We start from the raw sequence: 22108 nt of genomic DNA on the forward strand, positions 1-22108 counted from the left end.
GTGCAGGCAGCAGTGGCCAGGGCCCTGACAGAGGTGCAGCAGGCCCTGGCCAGACTTGAGGAGAAAGTGGATGCCCAAGGGGAGTGGTGAGACCATCAATTCACGTGACACATGGTTAGAAGTGAACAGTAGTTTTAATCGTCTTACAACAGAGCCTGCCTGTGACAAGATGAACTCCAGATAAACTGGCTGTCCATTGCTTGTTGGAACACCAAAACCCCATTCGTGACGCCAAAGGGGACCCGGAGAAAGTGGAAGAGGCGGCCATCGGCCTCATACGCCGTGTAGTGGCGGTCCTCCGGGCGGTTTGGAAGTTGGTGGTATGCAGACTTCAGATTCACCGTGGAAAAAATCCGATACTGGGCGATCTGATTCACCGTGTCTGCAATCCTGTGGAGGGGGTAGGCGTCGAGGAGCGTAAACCGATTAATAGTCTGACTATAGTCTATGACCATGCGGAATTTTTCCCCGGTCTTAAAGACCACCACCTGAGCTCTCCAGGGACTGTCACTGGCCTCTATGATCCCCTCACGTAAAAGCCTCCGGACCTCGGATCGAATGAACACCCTGTCCTGTAGGCTGTACCGCCTGCTGCGAGTGGCTACGGGTTTACAGTCCGGAGTGAGGTTGGCAAAGAGAGGAGGGGGGGGGGGGATTCGCAGCGTGGCTAGGCTGCAGATAGTGAGTGGGGTTAGGGGTCCGCCGAAGCTGAGGGTGAGGCTCTTGAGGTTACAGTGAAAGTCTAGGCCTAATAAGAGTGGGGCGCGCAGTTCGGGCAGGACGTATAGTTGGAAGTTAGAGTAGCTAGCGCCCTGGATTGTTAGAGTTGCGACGGTGCGCCCTTGGATATGGACAGAGTGAAAACCCGAAGCGAGGGAGATAGTTTGCCGTGCAGGGAAAACGGGGAGCGAACAGCGTCTTGGGTGTATGAAGCTCTCAGTGCTCCCGGAGTCGAAAAGGCACGGTGTACTGTACCCGTTGATTTGGACCATCGTCATCGAGTTGTGGAGATGCTTTGGGCGCGATTGGTCCAGTGCGACTGCGTTGAGTTGCGGGTAGTCGGCGGCTCGGTCGGCTGCGCTGGGGTGGCCCCGCGATGAGCGCCCGCTGAGGTCGCAGTCTTCAATCGAGTTTTCTGAGTGTGGAGAGGATGGGGCCCAAGATGGCAGCCCCCGTGGATCGCACGTGGCGGGCGACGAGGAAGATGGCATCCAAGATGGCGGCCCCCATGGATCGCACGTGGCGGGTGGGGGCGGAGTCGGGGCATAGGCCGTTGCGTTCCGGGGCCTGTGGGCCTGCAAGTGCGGAGGGCGATTACTTTGTGCTGCTGGAGGTTTAGGGGCTGGGGCCTTCCTTGCCAGGCACACTCTGGCGTCGTGGCCTTTTCGCCCGCAGCTGCTGCAGGTCACGTTGCGGGCCGGGCAGTGCTGCCGCGGGTGCTGGGGCTGGCCACAAAAGTGGCAGGCTGGGGCAGCATGGTGGCTGGGTGGCCGCGTGGCGCAGGCCTGGGGGAGTCGCTGGTTGGGGGCCGATGCCGGGGTCACGCAGTCGGCAGGAAACAAGGTGAGGCTACGAAATGAGACCTCCATAGTTGTAGCAAGTTCAACAGTATCTTCTAAATTCAGGGCCCCCTTCTCCAGCAGTCGCTGGCGCACGTAATTCGATCTAAGGCCTGCAACAAAGAGATCGCGGACAACAAGTTCTCTATGTTCTGCAGCAGTTACAGCCTGATAATTACAGTCCCGGGATAAGGCTTTTAAGTCTCTGACAAATTCTTCTAGTGATTCTGTAGGGCGCTGGCGGCGAGTAGTAAAAACGTGGCGCGCGTAGACCTCATTGATAGGCCTCACGTACATTCTATTGAGTAGGGCGAGGGCCTCTGTATATGAGCCGGTACAGTTTAGCTGAGTAGATATACGATGGCTCACCCTCGCGTGCAGTAGACTGAGTTTCTGCTCCTCCGTTGTTTCTGTGGTGCTTGCTTCAGCCAGGTAGGCCTTAAAACATCGGAGCCAATGCGGAAAGATTTCTTTCGCCTCTGCATCCTGCGGGTCGAGTTCCAGTCGGTTAGGCTTGAGGGCTGATTCCATGGTCATTCCTTACTGTTTCTTAAGACGATTAAATTGATGAGACCATCAATTCACGCAACACGTGGTTAGAAGTGAACAGTGGTTTTAATTGTCTTACAACAGAGCCTGCCTGTGACAAGATGAACTCCAGATGAACTGGCAGGCAGGCTCTCAGCATCAACCTTTATACTTCCGGTTAGGGGGAGGAGCCGTGGGTGGAGCCCAGTACAAACTCCCGTACACTCCCAGTGTATCTCCCCCTAGTGGCAGAGCAGCACAACTGCTCGTGTGCCGAGCTTACAGAGACATAGTACAACATGTGTAATACAGTGTGAATTACGCTACTGTGATTCACCACAGGGAGAAACTGGAAGCCCAGGGGGCGATCATTAAGGAGCTGGAGAAAGCAGCGACTGACATGAGTGACCGGGTCACGGCCCTGGAGGTGGCGAGACTGGGCGCAACACAGGGGAGCCTGAAGGGCAGAGTAGACGATCAGGAAAACCGCTCGAGAAGGCAAAATGTCAGGATAGTGGGCCTGCCAGAGGGGATCGAGGGTAGAAACCCCACAGCAAATAGGCCGAGATGCTGGGCAACTTAGTGGGGAGGAAAACTTTCCCCAACCCACCAGAAATGGACAGAGCACATCGGTCGCTGCGCCCGAAGCCCAAGGCAGGACACCACCCGAGAGCAGTCATACCTAAACGGCACCGGTACCAGGATAGGGAAACAATCCTGCGCTGGGCCAGGAATAATAGAGCCTGCAAATGGGAAGGACACTCCATTAGAATTTATGAGGATGTTGGGGCAGATCTAGCCAGGAGATGGGCAGAATTCAATAGAGCGAAAGCAGCTTTTCACAGGAGCAACGTGCGTTTTGGTATGCTGTACCCAGCAAAACTCTGGGTCACATACCAAGAAAGAGAATACTTCTTTACAGCCCCCGCTGAGGCAAACAAGTTTGTCGAGGCACACGGGCTGGAAAACCACCAGCGAGGGTAGGGATGAGGGGCCCCTGGCAAGGGGCAACAACACGCCGACGGGGGGTGGGGAGGGATGAAGCAATACCAGCCCTCCCGCCCCCGCCACGGCAAGAGCACCCTGAACAAAGAGCAAACCACTGCCCGAGGGACCGCTCCAGGTGGGAGGCCAGGCCCCAGCACGAGGGAACAAGAGTAGTGGAGAAGGGAGAGCAAGCGAGAGGGGGGCAGGGTAGGATGGGGGAAGAGCGGGCAGAAAACCGCAGAGGCCAGGCAAGGGAGAAGCGAGACAGTAACTCCCGAGAGGGGGGGCCACCGTACTAGCAGGAAAGCTAGCGCCGGGGGTACGCAACAAAGCAGGGCCGCAGCACACCCCCAACAGGGGGGAAGGCACCAGGCAGGGGATGGGGGGACCGCCCATCAGAGTCGGGAGAGCAAACAGGGACCGGAACAGGGGAAAGAGGGGCAAAGGAGGGGTATATAGGGGAGGAGGGAAAAGGGAGAGACCGGGGGCGGGGGGGTACACAGGGAGCGAGGGACCGGGGAGGGGGGATGCAGGGAAGGAGGGACAAACGAGGTTAGAAAAGGAACAGGGCTACAAAGTGCCACAACCAAGGGCTCGAAACAAGGAATCGCTGCAAGCACCCACCCAGTACGGTCTCTGGGCGAAGGGAGACCCCAGAGTGCAGGGGACTACCCGCATGGCGGACACACAGTGGGAGGCCATGGCGAGTGCCCCCGGGACAAAGGGAAACCCCGGAGAGCAGGGACGCGACCGCATGGGGAGAGCAGCGACAGCGGCCATCCTGGACGGCCCCCTAACAAAGGGAAACCCCGGAGGGCAGGGGCGCGTCCACCAGATAAGTATGGTTAATCCCACAGGAGCGAGGGGACAGAAGCCCCCCACCAGGATAGTCACCTGGAATGTAAGAGGACTCAACAGCCCAGTGAAGAGATCCAGAGCTCTCACCCACCTAAGAAACATGAGGGCCGACATAGTCTTCCTCCAAGAGACACACCTGAGGGAGCAGGACCGACTCCGGGTAAGAATGGGCTGGGTGGGACAAACCTACCATTCCTGCTATGGGACAAGGGTCAGGGGGGTGGCAATATTGATCGGCAACAGGACGATGTTTAGGGCGACAAAGACGGTTACAGACCCGGGGGGAACGGTACGTCTTGGTCAGCGGGGCCCTGGATGGGGCGCCGGTAGTCCTAGTCAACGTGTACGCACCCAACTGGGACGACACGAGCTTCATCAAGAAGACCATGGCAGAAATCCCGGACATAGCGACGCAACGACTAATCATGGAGGGGGACCTCAACTGTGTGCAGGATCCAAAGACCCCAAAATGGGGAAAACGTCAAGCATGGCAAGGGGACTCAGTCACTTTATGGAGCAGATGGGCGCGGTAGACCTCTGGGGGTTCGCCCACCCGGGGGAGAAGGAATTCTTCTTCTTCTCCCCAGTACACAACGTATACGCCAGAATTGACTTCTTTGTGGTGGGGAAAACGGTGCTTCCAGGGATAGACAAAGTGGAGTACTCCGCAGTTGTGATATCAGACCACGCTCCACATTACATGGACGTGTGGCTAGAGACGGGCAGGGCCCAACGCCCCACATGGAGGTTGGACGGTGCCTTACTAGCGGACAAGGCCTTTAACGAAAGGATAGCACAGCCATAGCAGAGTTCACGGAGAACAACCAAAACGGGGAGGTCTCACCCTCCACCCGTACTAAGGCCATACTAAGAGGGGAAATTATCACTTTCAAAGCGCGAAGAGATAGGGAGGAAAGGGTGGCTAGGCAGCAACTGGTCGACTCCATACTGGAGGTAGACCGTAAATACTCCGAGGCCCCGACTGTAGAGCTCCTGGTGGAGAGGGAAGAGCTACAAAAGAACTTTGACCTGCTCTCCACCAGGAAAGCAGTGCACCAACTCCACCAGGCGCACGGGACCCTGTACGAACACGGAGACAAAGCCAGCCGCCTGCTGGCACACCAGCTGAGAAAGCAGGCAGCCACCAGAGACATTGCACAAATCAGGGGTACCAGAGGCATGTTAGACACGGAACCAGAAAAGATTAACAAAACCTTCAAGGCCTTCTACCAAGAGCTGTACACTTCAGAGCCTCCAAGCGGGGAGTCTAGGATGAAATGGTTCCTTGATGGACTGGACATTCCAGTTGTGGGGGAGGGCAGAAAACGGAGCTTGGAAGCACCACGAGCACTGGGAGAGATCATGGACAGCATTAGCTCCATGCAGGCGGGGAAGGCGCCGGGACCGGACGGATTCCCGGCGGACTTCTACGAAAACTTTGCGACAGCGCTGGCCCCGCACCTGCGGGAGATGTTCACAGACTCGCTTGCTAGGGGCACACTGCCACCCATGCCAGCACAGGCCTCAATCTCGCTGATACCTAAGAAAGACAAAGACCCAACGGAATGTGGGTCATACAGACCCATCTCACTGCTGAACGCAGACGCCAAAATACTGGCCAAAATCCTAGCCAAAAGGCTAGAAGACTGTGTACCTGAGGTGGTCACAGAGGACCAGACGGGCTTCGTCAAAGGTAGACAGCTTACCGCGAACATCAGGCGCCTGCTGAATGTGATAATGACCCCCTCCGGGGAGAGAACACAAGAGGTGATCGTCTCCCTGGACGCAGAAAAGGCCTTCGACAGAGTCGAATGGAAATACCTCATAGAGGTACTAGAGCGGTTTGGGCTTGGAACAGGGTTCACCTCCTGGGTAAAGATCCTATACAACGCTCCCATGGCGAACGTACGGACCAACAATACCAACTCCCAACACTTCCAACTGCACAGGGGCACCAGACAAGGATGCCCACTGTCCCCGCTGCTGTTCGCTCTGGTGATCGAACCACTAGCAATCTCACTCAGAGCAGCAAAAATCTGGAGTGGGATCCGAAGGGGAGGCAGAGAGCACAGAGTCTCACTCTATGCAGATGACCTGCTCCTCTATATTTCGGACCCACCGAGCAGCATGGACGGAATCATTGCGCTCCTGAAAGAATTTATGGCCTTCTCGGGCTACAAACTCAACATGAGCAAAAGCGAGATCTTCCCAGTACACCCGCAAGTGGGGGGGGGGGGGGGGGGCAGCACTAAAGGGGCTGCCGTTTAAACAAGCCCGACACAAATTCCGCTACCTGGGGATCCAAATAGCCCATGACTGGAAAGGGATCCACAAATGGAACCCCACCAGTCTGACGGAGGAAGTACAAAAGATCAAAATGAACGTACTGCCCAGGTTCCTCCTCTTCCTGTTTAGATCCATCCCGATCTACATCCCCAAGGCCTTTTTCAAAGCGCTGGACAAACTAATCATGCCGTTCGTATGGAGGGGGGGGGGGGGGGGGGGGAGAGGAGTGGGGGGATGCTAGGAAACCAAAGAAGGTCCTGCAAAAAACAAAATCCAGTGGGCGGTGACGGCCCGAGCGAATAAGGGGATGCATCAAGGAGCCAGAGGCCGTGTGGTTGCGCGCAGAGTAGACCTCCTGCGTGGGGACCTCCCTCCGGGCCCTAGCCATGGCAGCACTCCTATCCCCACCCAAAAAACACTCCAGCAGCCCGGTGGTGATAGCCACCCTCCAATCCTGGAACCAACTGCGGCAGCAATTTGGCCTGACCAAAATGCCGGACAAAGCTCCCATCTGCAACAACCATAGGTTCACACCAGCACTGACTGACGCCACCTTCAAACGGTGAGGGCAGGACGGAGGGACACTGACAGTCAGGGACCTATACGGCAGGATCGCAACACTGGACGAACTGACAAAGAAATTTCGGCTAGCCAGGGGGAAGGAGCTGCGGTATCTGCAGCTTTAAAAATTCCTACGAAAGAACATAAGAACATAAGAACTAGGAGCAGGAGTAGGCCATCTGACCCCTCGAGCCTGCTCCTGATCATGGCTGATCTTTTGTGGACTCAGCTCCACTTTCCGGCCCGAACACCATAACCCTTAATCCCTTTTTTCTTCAAAAAACTATTTATCTTTATCTTAAAAACATTTAATGAAGGAGCCTCAACTACTTCACTGGGCAAGGAATTCCATAGATTCACAACCCTTTGGGTGCAGAAGTTCCTCCTAAACTCAGTCCTAAATCTACTTCCCCTTATTTTGAGGTTATGTCCCCTAGTTCTGCTTTCACCCGCCAGTGGAAACAACCTGCCCACATCTATCCTATCCATTCCCTTCATAATTTTAAATGTTTCGATAAGATCCCCCCTCATCCTTCTAAATTCCAACGAGTACAGTCCCAGTCTACTCAACCTCTCCTCATAATCCAACCCCTTCAGGTCTGGGATTAACCTAGTGAATCTCCTCTGCACACCCTCCAGTGCCAGTACGTCCTTTCTCAAATAAGGAGACCAAAACTGAACACCAACTGAAAGGAGACAAGGACGTACCCACAACCGCCGCGACAGACACTACTGGAAGAACTACTGGATGCAAGCATACTAGACAAAGGAAACTGTAGTGACATGTATGACTGACTGATAGAAAGGGCCGACACCGTACTGGATGCGACAAGAAAGAAATGAGAGGATGACCTGGGGATTGAGATAGGGTGGGGACTCTCGCATAGGGTCAACTCCACCTCCACGTGCGCAAGGCTCAGCCTGACGCAGCTAAAAGTGGTACATAGAGCCCACTTAACAAGAACCCGTATGAGTGGGTTCTTCCCGGAGGTGGAGGATAGATGTGAACGGTGCCAAGTAGGCCCGGCCAACCACGCCCACATGTTCTGGTATTGCCCCAGACTTGCGGGGTACTGGACAGCCTTCTTCGAGGCTATGTCCAAAGTGGTGGGGGTGAGGGTGGAGCCATGCCCGATAGTGGCGGTCTTCAGGGTTTCAGACCAGCCAGATCTATTCCTGGGGAGGAGGGCGGACGCCCTTGCCTTTGCCTCCCTGATCGCCCACCGTAGAATCCTGTTTGGCTGGCGGTCAGCAGCACCACCCAGAGCTGCAGACTGGCTGTCCGACCTCTCGGAATCTCTCCAAATGGAGAAAATCAAATTTGCCATCCGAGGGTCAGACGACGGCTTCCTCAGAACGTGGGAGCCATTCACGCAACTGTTCCGGGACCTGTTTGTGGCCAACGAACAAGAGGAAGAATAGCCAGGTAGCCAATAATCAGGGGAAAGTAGTCAAGAATCAGGGGAAAGTAGCCAAGGCCTGAAACGGAGAGATAGACCGGGAGGGAGGCGGAGGGGGGGGGGGGGGGGGGGGGGGGGGGGGGGGGGTGGACAGCTAAACCCGAGGAAAGAAAGGTGAACCACGGGGGGAGGGGGGGGGGGGGGGGGGGAGACAGCTAAACCTGAGGAAAGAAAGGCGAACTGTGGAGGGGGGGGAAACAAGAGAGGAGAACCAGCGAGGTGGGGGGAGGGGGGGGGGGGGGGGCAGGGAAACGGGAGCCAGAAAGAATGCACGGGATACCAAAACGTGCATGACATCTCCAAGAGCGGGGAACGAGGAAAATAAAGACAGAGGACGGGAGGAGCAGCAGAAGCGGAAGCGAGCGCGAGACGGCAGCGAGACCTGTCCGGGAGAAGCAGGCGACAATAACACGAAACACAGCCAAGTATCGCACACTGTAATTATCTCCCCGGCACCCAAATGTATATTTGCCCCCCCCCCCCCCCGGCAAACAGTCGCCTACTTACGTGGTATAAATAATTGTGTCAGGTGTACAGAGCTGCCGCTGTCGAGCTGGTGCACAATACCCTGCCAGTTATTCTATTTCATTTTTTATTGTAGTATTTTTTTACTATGTATTATTTTCTTCTCTTTGGTATGTTGGGGTGTGCCCTTCTCTTCTATATATGTGTATATATATATATGTTTCTTATCTTGTGTACATAATGGTAATTATACCTTGTTCAAAAACCCAATAAAAAAACATTTATAAAAAAATATTTGTCAACATCGTAAAACAGATCATCTGGGATTATCACATTGCCCTTTGTGGGAATACTGCCTGCTGCACTTCCTATAACTGTAATTACACTTCAAATACATTAAGCTGTCTGGTGGTCAGTGAAAGCACTATATAAATGCAAATATGTTTTCCTTTCTCAGTCACTGGCGGCACTATCTCACTGCTCTGAGACCGCAGGTCTGCCTGTAAGGGATGGCAGTTTTCAGTGTAAAACCGAGATGATGTACACACTGTCCTTGGCTTAGGTTGAAGTGAGAGATATGCTCCCTGAAGAGACTGGGTGGATAAAGCCTTCTGCTGAGATCTCGTATTCTCCTTTTCCTATCCCCCTCTGCGAGCAGCTTCTTCCCTTCTATGCTTCCTTTGCTCAATCTGCCTTTCATGCTGTTGGTCATAGAAGATGGTCACTATGCAGTTATGACTGGGAGCATGTAATCTGACCAGAACCTCAAAGTAAAAACCACAGCTTTCTTCACATGCTGCACCAGCTCTGTCAAAATCAGCGACTTTAAACAGCTCTGGAAACCTCAAAGTGCTTCAACAAACTCAGACAGCCCCAGTAAAAATCAATCAAGAACTAATGTGAAGGTAGTTGATGATCCTCGTAAATAATGCTGGTGTAGTCCTTCATGCAGTTTAGCTGCAGTAGTTTACAAAGGCATTAGCTGGAGTGACAAGGTCAAAAACAGCAGTCTGGGGTCAAATCAGTATTACACAATGATTGTCATCGTCACCTGTCTATTTTGCATTCTTCTGGAGCCAGCTTCGAACAGCCTCATTTACACGGCGGTGCGGCCCAGCACTGGAAGTGCACATGGACAGCTTGGTTGTGATTTTCACACAACAGCACCTGAAGCCCTGAAACTGCAGGCACCACAGAGCCTAATTTTGCAAACTGGGTGCTAGCACATTACTAACTTTGCTTCCTGTTTGCATGTGCTCATTTAGTAAGAGAAAATTATATTGCTTTCACTTCGATCACCAGCACAACAGTGCCCATGTAAACTTCTTCATTACAATGGTGGAATTTATTAATAGCACACTTTTGGGTCTAGTTTTTATAATAATAATCTTTATTGTCACAAGTAGGCTTACATTAACACTGCAATAAAGTTACTGCAAAAATCCCCTCGTCGCCACATTTGGGTACACTGAGGGAGAACTCAGAATGTCCAAATTACCTAACATCATGGGCGGGATTCTCCGCGAACCGGCGGGTCAGGCAACTCCTGCACGAAGGAGTGGCGTGAACCCACTCCGGCGGCGGGCAAATCCTCTGCACCTTCAGGGGCTAGGCCGGCGCCGGAGTGGTTTGCACCCCGCCGGCTGGCGCGGGAGGGTCTTGGCGCCATGCCAACCGGCGCTGAAGGGCCTCCCGCCAGCCGGCGTGAGTTGGCGCATGCGCGTGAGCACCAGCGTGTGCTGGCATCACCCAGCGCATGCACGGGGGGGCTCATCTCCGCATCGGCCATCGCTGAGGACTACAGAAGCCGAGGCGGAGGAATAGCGTGCCCCCACGGCACAGGCCTGCCTGCCTGCGGATCGGTGGGTCCCGATCGTGGGGTAGGCCACCATGGGGGCACCTCCCGGGGCCAGATCCCCCGTGCTCCCCTGAGGACCCCGGAGGCTGCCCGCGCAGCCATGTCCCGCTGGTAAGTACCTACTCTAATTTACACCAGCGGGACCGGCCGAAAACAGGCGGCCATTCGGCCCACTGCCGGCCGGAGAATCGGCGGGGGGCCTGCTGCCAGCGGCCGCTGACCGGCACGGCGCGACTTCTGCCCCCGCCAAAACCCCGGCGCCGGAGAATTTGGCAGCCGGCGGGGGCGGGATTCACGCTGCCCCCTAGCGATTCCCTGACCCAGAGAATCCTGCCCCATATCTTTCGGGATTTGTGGGAGGAAACCGGAGCACCCGGAGGAAACTACGCAGACACGGGGAGAACGTGCAGATTCAGCACAGGCAGTGGCCCAAGCCGGAATCGGAACTGGTACCTTGGTGCTGTGAAACAACAGTGCTAATCACTGTGCTACCGTGCCACCCTCCACAGATCTTACAGGTTTCACTCATAAACTTGGGAGTCAATTGAATGTGAAGGCCTCTTCTTGTATATTTAGTTGGGGGAGTACCGAAGGGTGGGCTCTGAACTTTTATCGTTCAAGCTTCCCTCTGTCGATTCTCCTCTTCTTCCAAGAGCATATAAGGAATCTCCAGTGGCAAACCCATTGCCTGAAAAGAGATCTGTTTAAATAGCAGCCCATCAGTGATAACACAGTAGATGACAACATCAAAAATGCAGCAAAAGGTTTTTGAAACATCAGGAAATGGTACAAGCTTATTTCTTTAAAAGGTAATCTATCTTCAGAGTAACATTATCTAATACTCTGGCTGGCTGTTTTATTAACATGTGAGATATGAGACAGTAATAATGGAAATTAGTTTGTATAATATCATCAAGGTTGTAATATCCCTCAAGGGACCCTGCAGAGTATGAGCTCCCCTGCTAAGGGCGGGTATCTCAATTAACCAGTGTATAAAAGGTCATTCAGTAAGGCGCCAACCAGAATAGGAGCCCGTAGAGGTCTCCCGGGTAGTGTACATATTGTTTGTGTAATCAGAACTTTGTTTCTTAATTTACTCAGTGTAGACTCCCGTGTCCTTATTAAAAAGTTACGACTGCCTCAGTTACGTGTGGCTCCTGAACAAAATGGATGGTGGCCATCCAAATGAGTAGTATGGTGGACCAGAATCCAACTTAACAGATCCCTACCTAATTTCCTGGTCTAAAATTGGGCATTTGTGAAAAATCCAGAATAGTATCTCATCTAATTTACATTGAGGAAAGACACTCATTGCTGCACAATACAATCCCAATTAGGACTGAGGAAATATGTTCCATTGGAGGATACCTCCATCTTACAGGAGGTAACCTAATGTGACCAACTCCTCAATGCATTATGAATTGTTACGAACTTTCTGCATCAGAAAGATTAACTCCTTTTTCTGTCTTTGGCAGAAAATACATTACTAGTTCCAAATTACATTTTACTGACGGTCTCATTATCATATTTCCAAATGGAGTATTACACTTCAATATCATCACATCAAACAATCTCCTTATACCTCCCCAGGAAGAACTAACAGTGCCAAGATGACAGCCCAGACTCTTTCTCTTGTCCCCAAAGACAGAAATGGAAAAAATCAGCCTAAAGGGAAGGTAAAATCCGAACAACTGACACAATCAAGTAGCAATAACAGTGTTTCTTTTATTTTTCTTTTATGAGGATTTAAGGACCACACATCACCAATCCCATTGTCGTCTGTTCACAAACCCATATTAAGAGATAGATAGATAGAGAAATACAGCACAGAACAGGCCCTTCGGCCCACGATGTTGCGCCAAATTTTTGTCCTAGGTTAATCATAGAATTTTGGACAATTTTTCATGGCCAATCCACCCAACCTGCACATCTTTGGACTGTGGGAGGAAACCGGAGTACCCGGAGGAAACCCACGCAGTCATGGGGAGGATGTGCAGACTCCACACAGACAGCGACCCAAGTCGAAATCGAACTTGGGACCCTGGAGCTGTGAAGCAATTGTGCTATCCACAATGCTACCGTACTGCCCTTAAGAAGTTAACCTACACTCCATTATTCTACCCTAATCCATGTACCTATCCAATAGCCGCTTGAAGGTCCCTAACTTTTCCGACTCAACTACTTCCACAGGCAGTGCATTCCATGCCCCCACTACTCTCTGGGTAAAGAACCTACCTCTGACATGCCCTCTATATCTTCCACCATTTATCTTAAATTTATGTCCCCTTGTAATGGTTTGTTCCACCCGGGGAAAAAGTCTCTGACTGTATACTCTATCTCAGGGGTGGGCAAACTACGGCCCGCGGGCCGCATGCGGCCCGCCAAAGGTATTTCTGCGGCCCACCAAGTCATTAAAAAAAAAAAAAGAAAAAAAATTTTTTTTAATTTTTTTTTAAAAAAAAAATTTTTTTTTAAGGTTAATGGGGGGGGGGATGTTGGGTTACTTACTGGTATAGGGTGGATACGTTGACTTGAGTAGGGTGATCATTGCTCGGCACAACGTCGAGGGCCGAAGGGCCTGTTCTGTGCTGTACTGTTCTATGTTCTATATGAGGCGCCCAGAATCATAACCGGGTGAAGTAATTATTTTACTTAATATACTATGCGGCCCTTTGTGAATTGTGAATTTCTGAATGTGGCCCTTGCACGGAAAAGTTTGCCCACCCCTGCTCTATCTATTCCCCTAATCATCTTATAAACCTCTATCAAGTTGCCCCTCATCCTTCTCCGTTCTAATGAGAAAAGGCCTAGCACCCTCAACCTTTCCTCGTATGACCTACTCTCCATTCCAGGCAACATCCTGGTAAATCTCCTTTGCACCTTTTCCAAAGCTTCCATATCCTTCCTAATATGAGGTGACCAGAACTGCACACAGTATTCCAAATGTGGCCTGACCAAGGTTTTGTACAGCTGCATCATCACCTCACGGCTCTTAAATTCAATCCCTCTGCTAATGAACGCTAGCACACCATAGGCCTTCTTCACAGCTCTATCCACTTGAGTGGCAACTTTCAAAGATCTATGAACATAGACCCCAAGATCTCTCTGCTCCTCCACATTGCCAAGAACCCCACCATTAACCCTGTATTCCGCATTCATATTTGTCCTTCCAAAATGGACAACCTCACACTTGTCAGGGTTAAACTCCATCTGCCACTTCTCAGCCCAGCTCTGCATTCTATCTATGTCTCTTTGAAGCCGACAACAGCCCTCCTCATTATCAACTCTCTGAATAGCAAAAGCTGATGGGGTCAGAGTCCTGTAGCGTGAGATTAGCCAGGTGGTTCCCTGTGCTCCGAGAAACACCACACTATCTATTGCCCATCCAGGTTGGTCGGGGAACACAGGGCAGAGGCTGCACTTAACCCTGTTTTCTACACTGACGAGCTCTGCTCGCCAGAACTCAGTGCAGCGAGAGATTGGGACACCAATTTTAAATGACGTCCCGATCTCTTGAACCCCCGTTGCAGCCCTGAACCCACCAAGCCCCAACTCCAATATAGGGCATCCTCCCACACCTGTGCAGAGCACCCCCCCCCCCCCCCCCCCCCCCCCCCCACCCCCACCCCCCGGCCCAATCACTGCCTTGCAAAAAATGCCAGCCTGGCACCCTGGCAGTGCCCCTGCCAGCTGGAAATACCACCTGGGCACCTTGGCAGTGTCAGGGTGCAGCCCTAACCAGAGAGCAAGCACCTGTGGGCTTCCGATCCTTGGGAGACCTCCACAAGTGCTGTTCCGTCTGATCCCCATTTGTGGGGACCAGTACTGAACATCACTCGCCTAAGGTCACCGAGGCAAAAGAGATAAATACCGATGCCTTGGTTACTTCCGGAACTGAACATTCAAGTGAGACTAGCTGTCTCTCTCCAATATGTAGATTTGCCAAAAGATAATCCCGCCCTCAAATCTCGGGAGGCATAGTAAGACGGGAATCATAGAATTTACAGTGCAGAAGGAGGCCATTCGGCCCATCGAGTCTGTACCGGCTCTTGGAAAGAGCACCCTACCCAAGGCCACACCTCTACCCTATCCCCATAACCTAGTAACCCCACCCAACACTAAGGGCAATTTTGGACACTAAGGGCAATTTGGCATGGCCAATCCACCTAACCTGCACATCTTTGGACTGTGGGAGGAAACCAGAGCACCCGGAGGAAACCCACGCACACACGGGGAGAACTTGCTGACTCTGCACAGACAGTAACTCAAGCTGGGAATCGAACCTGGGACCTTGGAGCTGTGAAGCAATTGTGCTAATCACTGTGCTACTGTGCTATCCCGGGAGCGGAGTGACCTGGCATATACCGGTTACATTGCACACCGGCACGCTGACTTTCAGCAGCAACATGGTTTGTGGATTGTGCCCGATATCCATTATTGCTCAAGTCTAAATAATGCCCGATAAATGACTTTTATTAAATACATTGTGACTATTTCAAAACAGGCCAAAATTAGTCACGTCATTCGTTCTCGAAAGCAGTAAGGCTCATATTTTCCGATCTCTGGATAGTTGGAGACCGGACGTACCCTGGAAGGTACGCTATGGAACTCCTTGAAAGTCCCTATCCAAGGACTCCAAGGGAATTGCCTGAGAACTTTGAACTTCCCTTGGGCAATTTCTCTGCCCCCTGCGACCTTCCGAAAAAGTCTCCATCTCTGAGCTAGAATCGGAGACTTTGGCCAGTTGTGACTTAGTTACCCAGGAAATGCTAGGCAAGGAAAACGCCCAGTCTAACACCTGGGCAGTATAAAACTGACTAACCACTCATACTGACACACTCGACTATCCCCCGGACCCCCAGACTACCCTCCTGACTCCCCAACTTGACACTCCCTCAATTCCACCTGTGCTACCCAAACTCACCCCCAACTCATCCTGACCCCATCACCCGACTCCCTCGACCTAACCTGACTAGCCCAACCATTTGGAACCCTCCCCGGGCAGTAGAAGTTGCCCAGTGTGTCCAATCCTGATTGGAATATTGGGTCTATATTTCATGATTATTCCAAAGTTTTGAAAATTCTATTGGAGGTTTAACTAGTCTTTTGCCATAACTTCAAGGGACGATCAACAAAATCCGATATGGAAGCAAGGAGAACTATTTAAATTGGAGTTGCTGTTTCTTCAGGTTTTTTGGTTTGTCTTCCAGAAATTTGCATCTACAGCTTCTCATTGGGCCTCAGTTCCCATCCTGGTGGCTGGTTAGCACTGCTGCTTCACAGCACCAAGCTCCCAGGTTTGATTCCCGGCTTGGATCACTGTCTGTGCGGAGTTTGCACGTTCTCCCCGTGTTTGCATGGATTTCCTCCGGGTGCTCCGGTTTCCGAAAGTCGTGCTATTAGGTAATTTGGACATTCTGAATTCTCCCTCAGTGTACCCGAACAGGCTCCGGAATGTGGCGACTAGGAGCTTTCACAGTAACTTCATAGCAGGTTAATGCAAACCTACTTGTGACAATAATAAAGATTATTATTATAACAGTAGGAATGTGTGCTGAGAAATATAAGATGCATTTCCCGCCACGATGCTGCAAATGCATCCCAGCAGAGATCTAGGCCCTCAAGAAGAAAAGAAAAATCAAAGATTGATATATTTTTCCTTTAGGGCGCATATCACAGGATGTCTTGGGGTTTGGAATGGGGAAGAGTTTGGAAGGTGTATCCAGGAAGTCTTCTTGATGCAATACGTAGATAGTCCAACTAGGGAAGAAGCAGTACTAGATCTGGTATTGGGGAATGAGCCTGGGCAGGTTGTTGAACTGTCAGTCGGAGAACATTTTGGGAGTAGTGACCATAATTCCGTAAGTTTTAGGGTACTTTTGGACAGGGATGAGGGTAACCATCGCTGTAAGATGCTAAACTGGGGAAAGACAAATTATGATAATATTAGACCGGAATTGAAGAATTTGGATTGGGTGCGGCTGTTGGAGGGTAAATCAACATCAGATATGTGAGAGTTTTTCAAGCGACAGTTGATTAGGATTCAGGAAAGTTACGTTCCTGAGAGAACGAAGGATAAGTATGGGAAGTTTAGGGAGCCTTGGATGACGAGGAATATTGTGAATCTCGCCAAAAAGTAAAACGAGACTTTTGTACGATCTAGAAGGGTGGGAACAGTCAAAACCCTTGAGGAGTATAAAGAAAGTAGGAAGGTATTGAAGTGAGAAATTAGGAGGGCTAAGAGGGATCATGAAAAGTCCTTGGCAAGTAGGATTAAGGTGAATCCCAAAGCTTTTTATTCATATGTTAAAAGCAAGAGGTTGGCCAGGAAAAGGATTGGATGACTTAAGGACAGCGGGGGGAATTTATGTGTTGAACCAGAAGAAATGGGCGAGTACTAAATGAGTACTTTGCATCAGTATTCACCAAAGAAAGGGACTTTGTGGAAGGTGATTCATTGGTTGGGTGTGTGGACAATCTGGATTATGTTAACATCAAAAAGGAGGAGGTATTGGGTCTTTTAAAAGGTATTAAGGTAGATAAGTCTCCTGGGCTGGACAGGATTTACCCCAGAATACTGAGGAAACAAGGGAGGAAATTGCTGGAGCCTTGACTGCCATCTTTGTATCCTTATTGGGTGCAGGTGATATCCCAGTAGACTAGAGAAGTGCTAATGTGGTACTGCTGTTTAAGAAAGGTAGCAGAGATAATCCTGGAAACGATAGGCCCGTGAGCCTCAGGTCGGTAGTAGGTAAATTATTGGAGAGAACACAGGATAAAGCACACTGAACACGCAAAGGTTCCAGTTCAGTGATTCTTTATTCCGCCAAATATTTTAAGTAAAAATAGATACCTTAAGATTACCAACAATTAAAACATTAATAGCTCACCTACTCAACTGAGCATTTCCCAGCCAGCTTACCTTCCGCTTTCTGTGCCCAAATGCCCTGGCCCGGCCCCCTCAAGAGCCTACCAAATTTGATCTCCAGTACCAAAACCGGCAGACGTGTAGTTGACCCAGACAACGGTCACCATGGGAATCGTGGGGTCCAGCATCCAAGTCTGTGTCGAGAATACCCACAGAAGCAGGAAGTCCGGATCACAGAGAATGCCCCCAGCGAATGCCTCGTAAAAGGTGGATTTTAATGCCCAGGTGCACACAGAAGTCCAAAGTCCTAAGTTAGGAATAGCTCAACTCCCCTGCTGGTTCCAATTTCCTTCCTTCTCTGTGGAGATATAAGCATTGCTGGCAAGGCCAGCATTTGTTGCCATCTCTGAGTGGCTTGCTGGACCACATTGCTGTGGGTCCAGACTCACATGTGGACCAGACCAGTAAATTATGTCAGATTTCCTTCCCTAGGACACGAGTGAATCAGATGGGGTTTTATGAAAATCAATGATAGTTTCATGATCACCATTATTGAGATTTATATTCAATATTTATTAATTGAATTTAAATTCCACCAGCTGCTTGTCTCCAGAGCATTTGCCTGGTCCTCTGGATGGTGAATCTGGTGACATACCACCACACCACTATCACCCCCTGCAATTGGAATCCTTGCTTGATTGTTAATGAAATATTTCACTAGCTACCTACTCTGAGGGACTGTGTCCTCCACTGGATCTCATGCTTCCAGCATATGGTTTTGTCTGAGCCAAATATTCTTAAATAGGATTCAGATTCAGATTCTAATGAATAAATTCCATTCTTTATTGTTAATCTTTACCAGAGCAAGATGAATAATTTTGGAATACATGTGGATCTAATTACTGGGGACAGAACTGTGAATTGGTTTAAAAAAGGTTTTCATATTATTGAATAAAAGCAAATTGCAGTCAACCTCAAAAAACCGCTGCCAGCATTGGAATTCACCCAAAGGCATTGCCAAGAGCATTCTGAAATCCATTAATGCTGATTGGTAAAATGCTAATTTTCTGATAAATCTGAGATACTGACTGGTAAATATAAAAGTGTATGGGAGATTATAACTCATCTGCCTAATGGGTACAGGAACTACAATCAAAACAGTCCACTTTTCTTTACCCACTCTACATGTGTCTTAAATCTGGGCAGTAGTTATCACTGCGGTATGACATAGACATAGAATTTACAGTGCAGAAGGAGGCCATTCGGCCCATTGAGTCTGCACCGGCTCTTGGAAAGAGCACCCCACCCAAGGTCCACACCTCCACCCTATCCCCATAACCCCACCCAACACTTAAGGGCAATTTTGGACACTAAGGGCAATTTATCATGGCCAATCCACCTAACCTGCACATCTTTGGACTGTGGGAGGAAACCGGAGCACTTGGAAGAAACCCACGCACACACAGGGAGGACGTGCAGACTCCGCACAGACAGTGACCCAAGCCGGAATCGAATCTGGGACCCTGGAGCTGTGAAGCAATTGTGCTATCCACAATGCTACCATACTGCCGTATGGTGTGAGTTTGCAGTGGTGCTGAATGCCATCTCTCTCACATGCAGAACAATCATCACCCTCAACTCTTAAATGGAATGGCTAACCACCTTCTGATACAGTTTGTGATTCAATGGTACTTCAACTTCTTCGCTTAGAACTTGCATTAAAAGTCCTTTATAACTTGCCCAGAAAATTCCAAACTCTGATGTTACAGTCCTTCTTGTACTTGTCTTTTATGTTAAACCAACAACTGCCTGCCAACAGCTGGGATATATATTTCAAAAGCTAATCTATAACTGTTAATGCTGTTGCATGAGAAATAAATCTGCAATGCTTTGCAAAAGGCAGCAACTGGTGAAGAACTCCTTCTCCATTTGGGGATCAGGAACCGGAGATTCTGGAGCAGCAAGCTGCTTTGACAGTTGGCAGTAGCAAGAGTAGATTCAAAGAGGAGGTTCTGAGAAATTCATCAATTGTTGTTTCAGAAAAATGGCAAGAAATTAGTAACTGTTTCCAATAATGATCAAACGTAGTCATCTTGTGAACCATGAGGTGTTACCCTGAATTGCCCTAATGTGAGCATTATTCCCCAATTAAATAAATCTTTGATTCTTTTGGGGAGAAATTATCTCACAACTATTCCTGTAAAGTATCAAGACATAATGATGTACAAACTCATACTTCAGCTGGCAATTTTCACGTTTTCGTGCTACAAAAAGTCACACTCAACTACTTGTATTTCTTAGTACTGTGCCTACCCTGTGTACCTACCTTCTTATTAATATTGTGCTCCAATCCTTTTACTTCTTTATGGTTCTCTTACAGTGATCGAAAGATGAGAGGAAGGTGGTTGGGAATTTTTTGCTGGAATCTTCAAAGACTCAGTGATGGCGCTGTCTCTGTTTCTGGATTCATCACTATTGGACTTGCAAGGTCCGTCAAGCCACGGTATAAAGTTTCCTTATGTCATGTAATCAAACATAGCAAAAGTATAGTCTGTATCCTGGGAAACAACAATAGCTGTAACCATTTCTTGCAGTCTGTTGATCTTCAACATTAGCTCAGTTGGACTAATAAGTGACTTGATAAAAGATTGAATCGCTCAGTGTTGGATTCAACAATTATAGAGGGGGGTCCTTTAAAACATTAGCTAAAGTATTCTGGAAAATAAAATGATTCTTGAAAATTCTTGAATTTGTAGAAATATGAATAAGTTATATACATTGGCTAATCTTTTGAATACTGTCCATGACTGTCTCAAATGTTGCGAATAATATACTGTACTTCAAGTACTGAAAAGAGATATGAGGGTACATTCAACGAGTTTGAAGCAACCTTGTAACTGAGACCAGACGTGACGTAGGGAGTTTGAACGTGGGACAAGAATCAGGGAAAGATAATTAATTTTGAATAATTGATTAATGTTTGATTAACCAATCGCCTGTTAAGTGACTGACACTTTCCTGAACGAATCAAGGGGGTCTCAGCTGAGAATTAGAACCAATGAAACTAAAGGGCTAGACCCAGATAAGGATTCCCTTAAGAATGTGATCCGTTTGACTGATTAGAGAGAAGAATTTTGGGCGCGATTCTCCCAAAACGGGAGAAATCGTAAGGCTGGCGTCAAACCCGGGCGGGTTTGACGCCAGCGCGCCCCTTCCCGACCAGGAACCGATTCTGGTCCCCGGTCGGGGCTAGCAGCCCGACGCCGCAAGCTCCGGCATCACGGGCTTAACGAATTTCGTTAAGCCCGCTTGCCGGAGTTAGCGCCGGCTGACGCGTCATATGGCGTCAGCCGCACATGCGCGGATTGGAAGACTCCAATCCGCGCATGCGCGGATGACGTCATCGCGTATTTGCGCGAAACCCGTGCATGCGCGGGCCGGGATGCCCCTCAGCCGCCCCGCGAATGGATACTGCGGGGCGGCGGAAGGACAAATAGTGCGCGGGCATCGGGCCCGCTGCCCGCGATCGGTGCCCACCGATCGCGGGCCCATGGCACCCTTGGCACGGCCGTGGTACTGCCGTGCCAATCGGTGCCATGGTTATAAAAAGCGAGTTGTTCCCGCCGTTTTTACGAACGGCCAGACCAGGTGTGTTTGCCGTTCGTAAAAATGGCGTAAAGGGCTGGGACTTCGGCCCATCGAACAGCTGTGAATCGCTGCCGGCCGTAAAAAAACGGCGGCAGCGATTCGTGCCGGGAGTTGGGGGGGGGGGGGGGGAGAATAGCGGGAGGGCGGGAAAAATGTCGGGAAGGCCCTCCCGCTATTCTCCGACCCGTCGTGGGGGTCGGAGAATTTCGCCCTTTAGCTTTCGTGAAAATTACTTTTAAGGCCTTTTGTTGAAATTACTTTTAAGTTGTAAATCTGGAGTCACTTTTCTCTTGAAGTTTTTGATTTCACTCTTCAGTGTCTCAAGGACATTTCGGAAAAGTTTTTCGATTTAATTTTGTGTGAATATACGAAAATCAGTTCTTAAAGAAGTGCTTGTATATTCATTCAAACTGGACTGAGACCTTATCTATGAGCGAGAGATAAGGGGAATCTTAAGATCCTGAAATCCATCAGCTAATGTAGATCTCAGGGTGTCCAGAAAGAATCGATAGAAGAAATCGCAGCTACTACTGTGGAAGCCATCTCCTGCCCCCTCGCCTGAATTACGAACAAACCGGCCAAATTCCCTCAGGATTTCCATGATGCCGTCCATCCCTGCCATTGGATCCGCTATGTATAACAACAGGTCGTCCGCATATAACAAGACTTTATGTTCCACTCCCCCCCCGGACCAGCCCTTTCCAGTTCTTTGAAGCTCTCAGAGCAATTGCCAGCGGCTCTATGGCCAGCGCGAACAGCAGTGGGGAGAGAGGGCAGCCCTGTCTTGTCCCGAGGTGTAGTCTGAAGTAATCTGATGTCGTCCTGTTCGTCCTTACACTAGCCTCTGGGGCCAGGTATAACAGCCTAACCCAGTCAATGAACGCCTCCCCGAACCTTCCCAACACCTCCCACAGATAGTCCCACTCGACCCGGACGAAAGCCTTTTCCACATCCATAGCTACCACTAACTTTGCCTCCCTGCTCTCCGGGGGCATCATGATCACATTAAGCAGCCTTCTTAGATTGGCCG

At 50.2% G+C, this 22108-nt stretch overlaps 1 protein-coding gene and 1 long non-coding RNA gene across 11 annotated transcripts in view; one reads left to right on the forward strand and one right to left on the reverse strand.

Moving 5' to 3' along the window:
- Positions 1–22108, forward strand: part of LOC119954892 — a 266765-nt gene that overhangs the window by 203126 nt on the left and 41531 nt on the right. For all 3 annotated transcript variants that reach the window (XR_005458331.1, XR_005458332.1, XR_005458333.1), the window contains one exon: positions 19811–19933. This is a non-coding gene — a long non-coding RNA (uncharacterized LOC119954892). The remainder of the gene's footprint in view (positions 1–19810; positions 19934–22108) is intronic.
- Positions 1–22108, reverse strand: part of kcnq1.2 (potassium voltage-gated channel, KQT-like subfamily, member 1.2) — a 606356-nt gene that overhangs the window by 66063 nt on the left and 518185 nt on the right. The window lies entirely within an intron of this gene.

The sequence above is a fragment of the Scyliorhinus canicula genome, chromosome 20 (assembly GCF_902713615.1).
Source record: "Scyliorhinus canicula chromosome 20, sScyCan1.1, whole genome shotgun sequence".
Taxonomy (NCBI): Eukaryota; Metazoa; Chordata; class Chondrichthyes; order Carcharhiniformes; family Scyliorhinidae; genus Scyliorhinus; species Scyliorhinus canicula.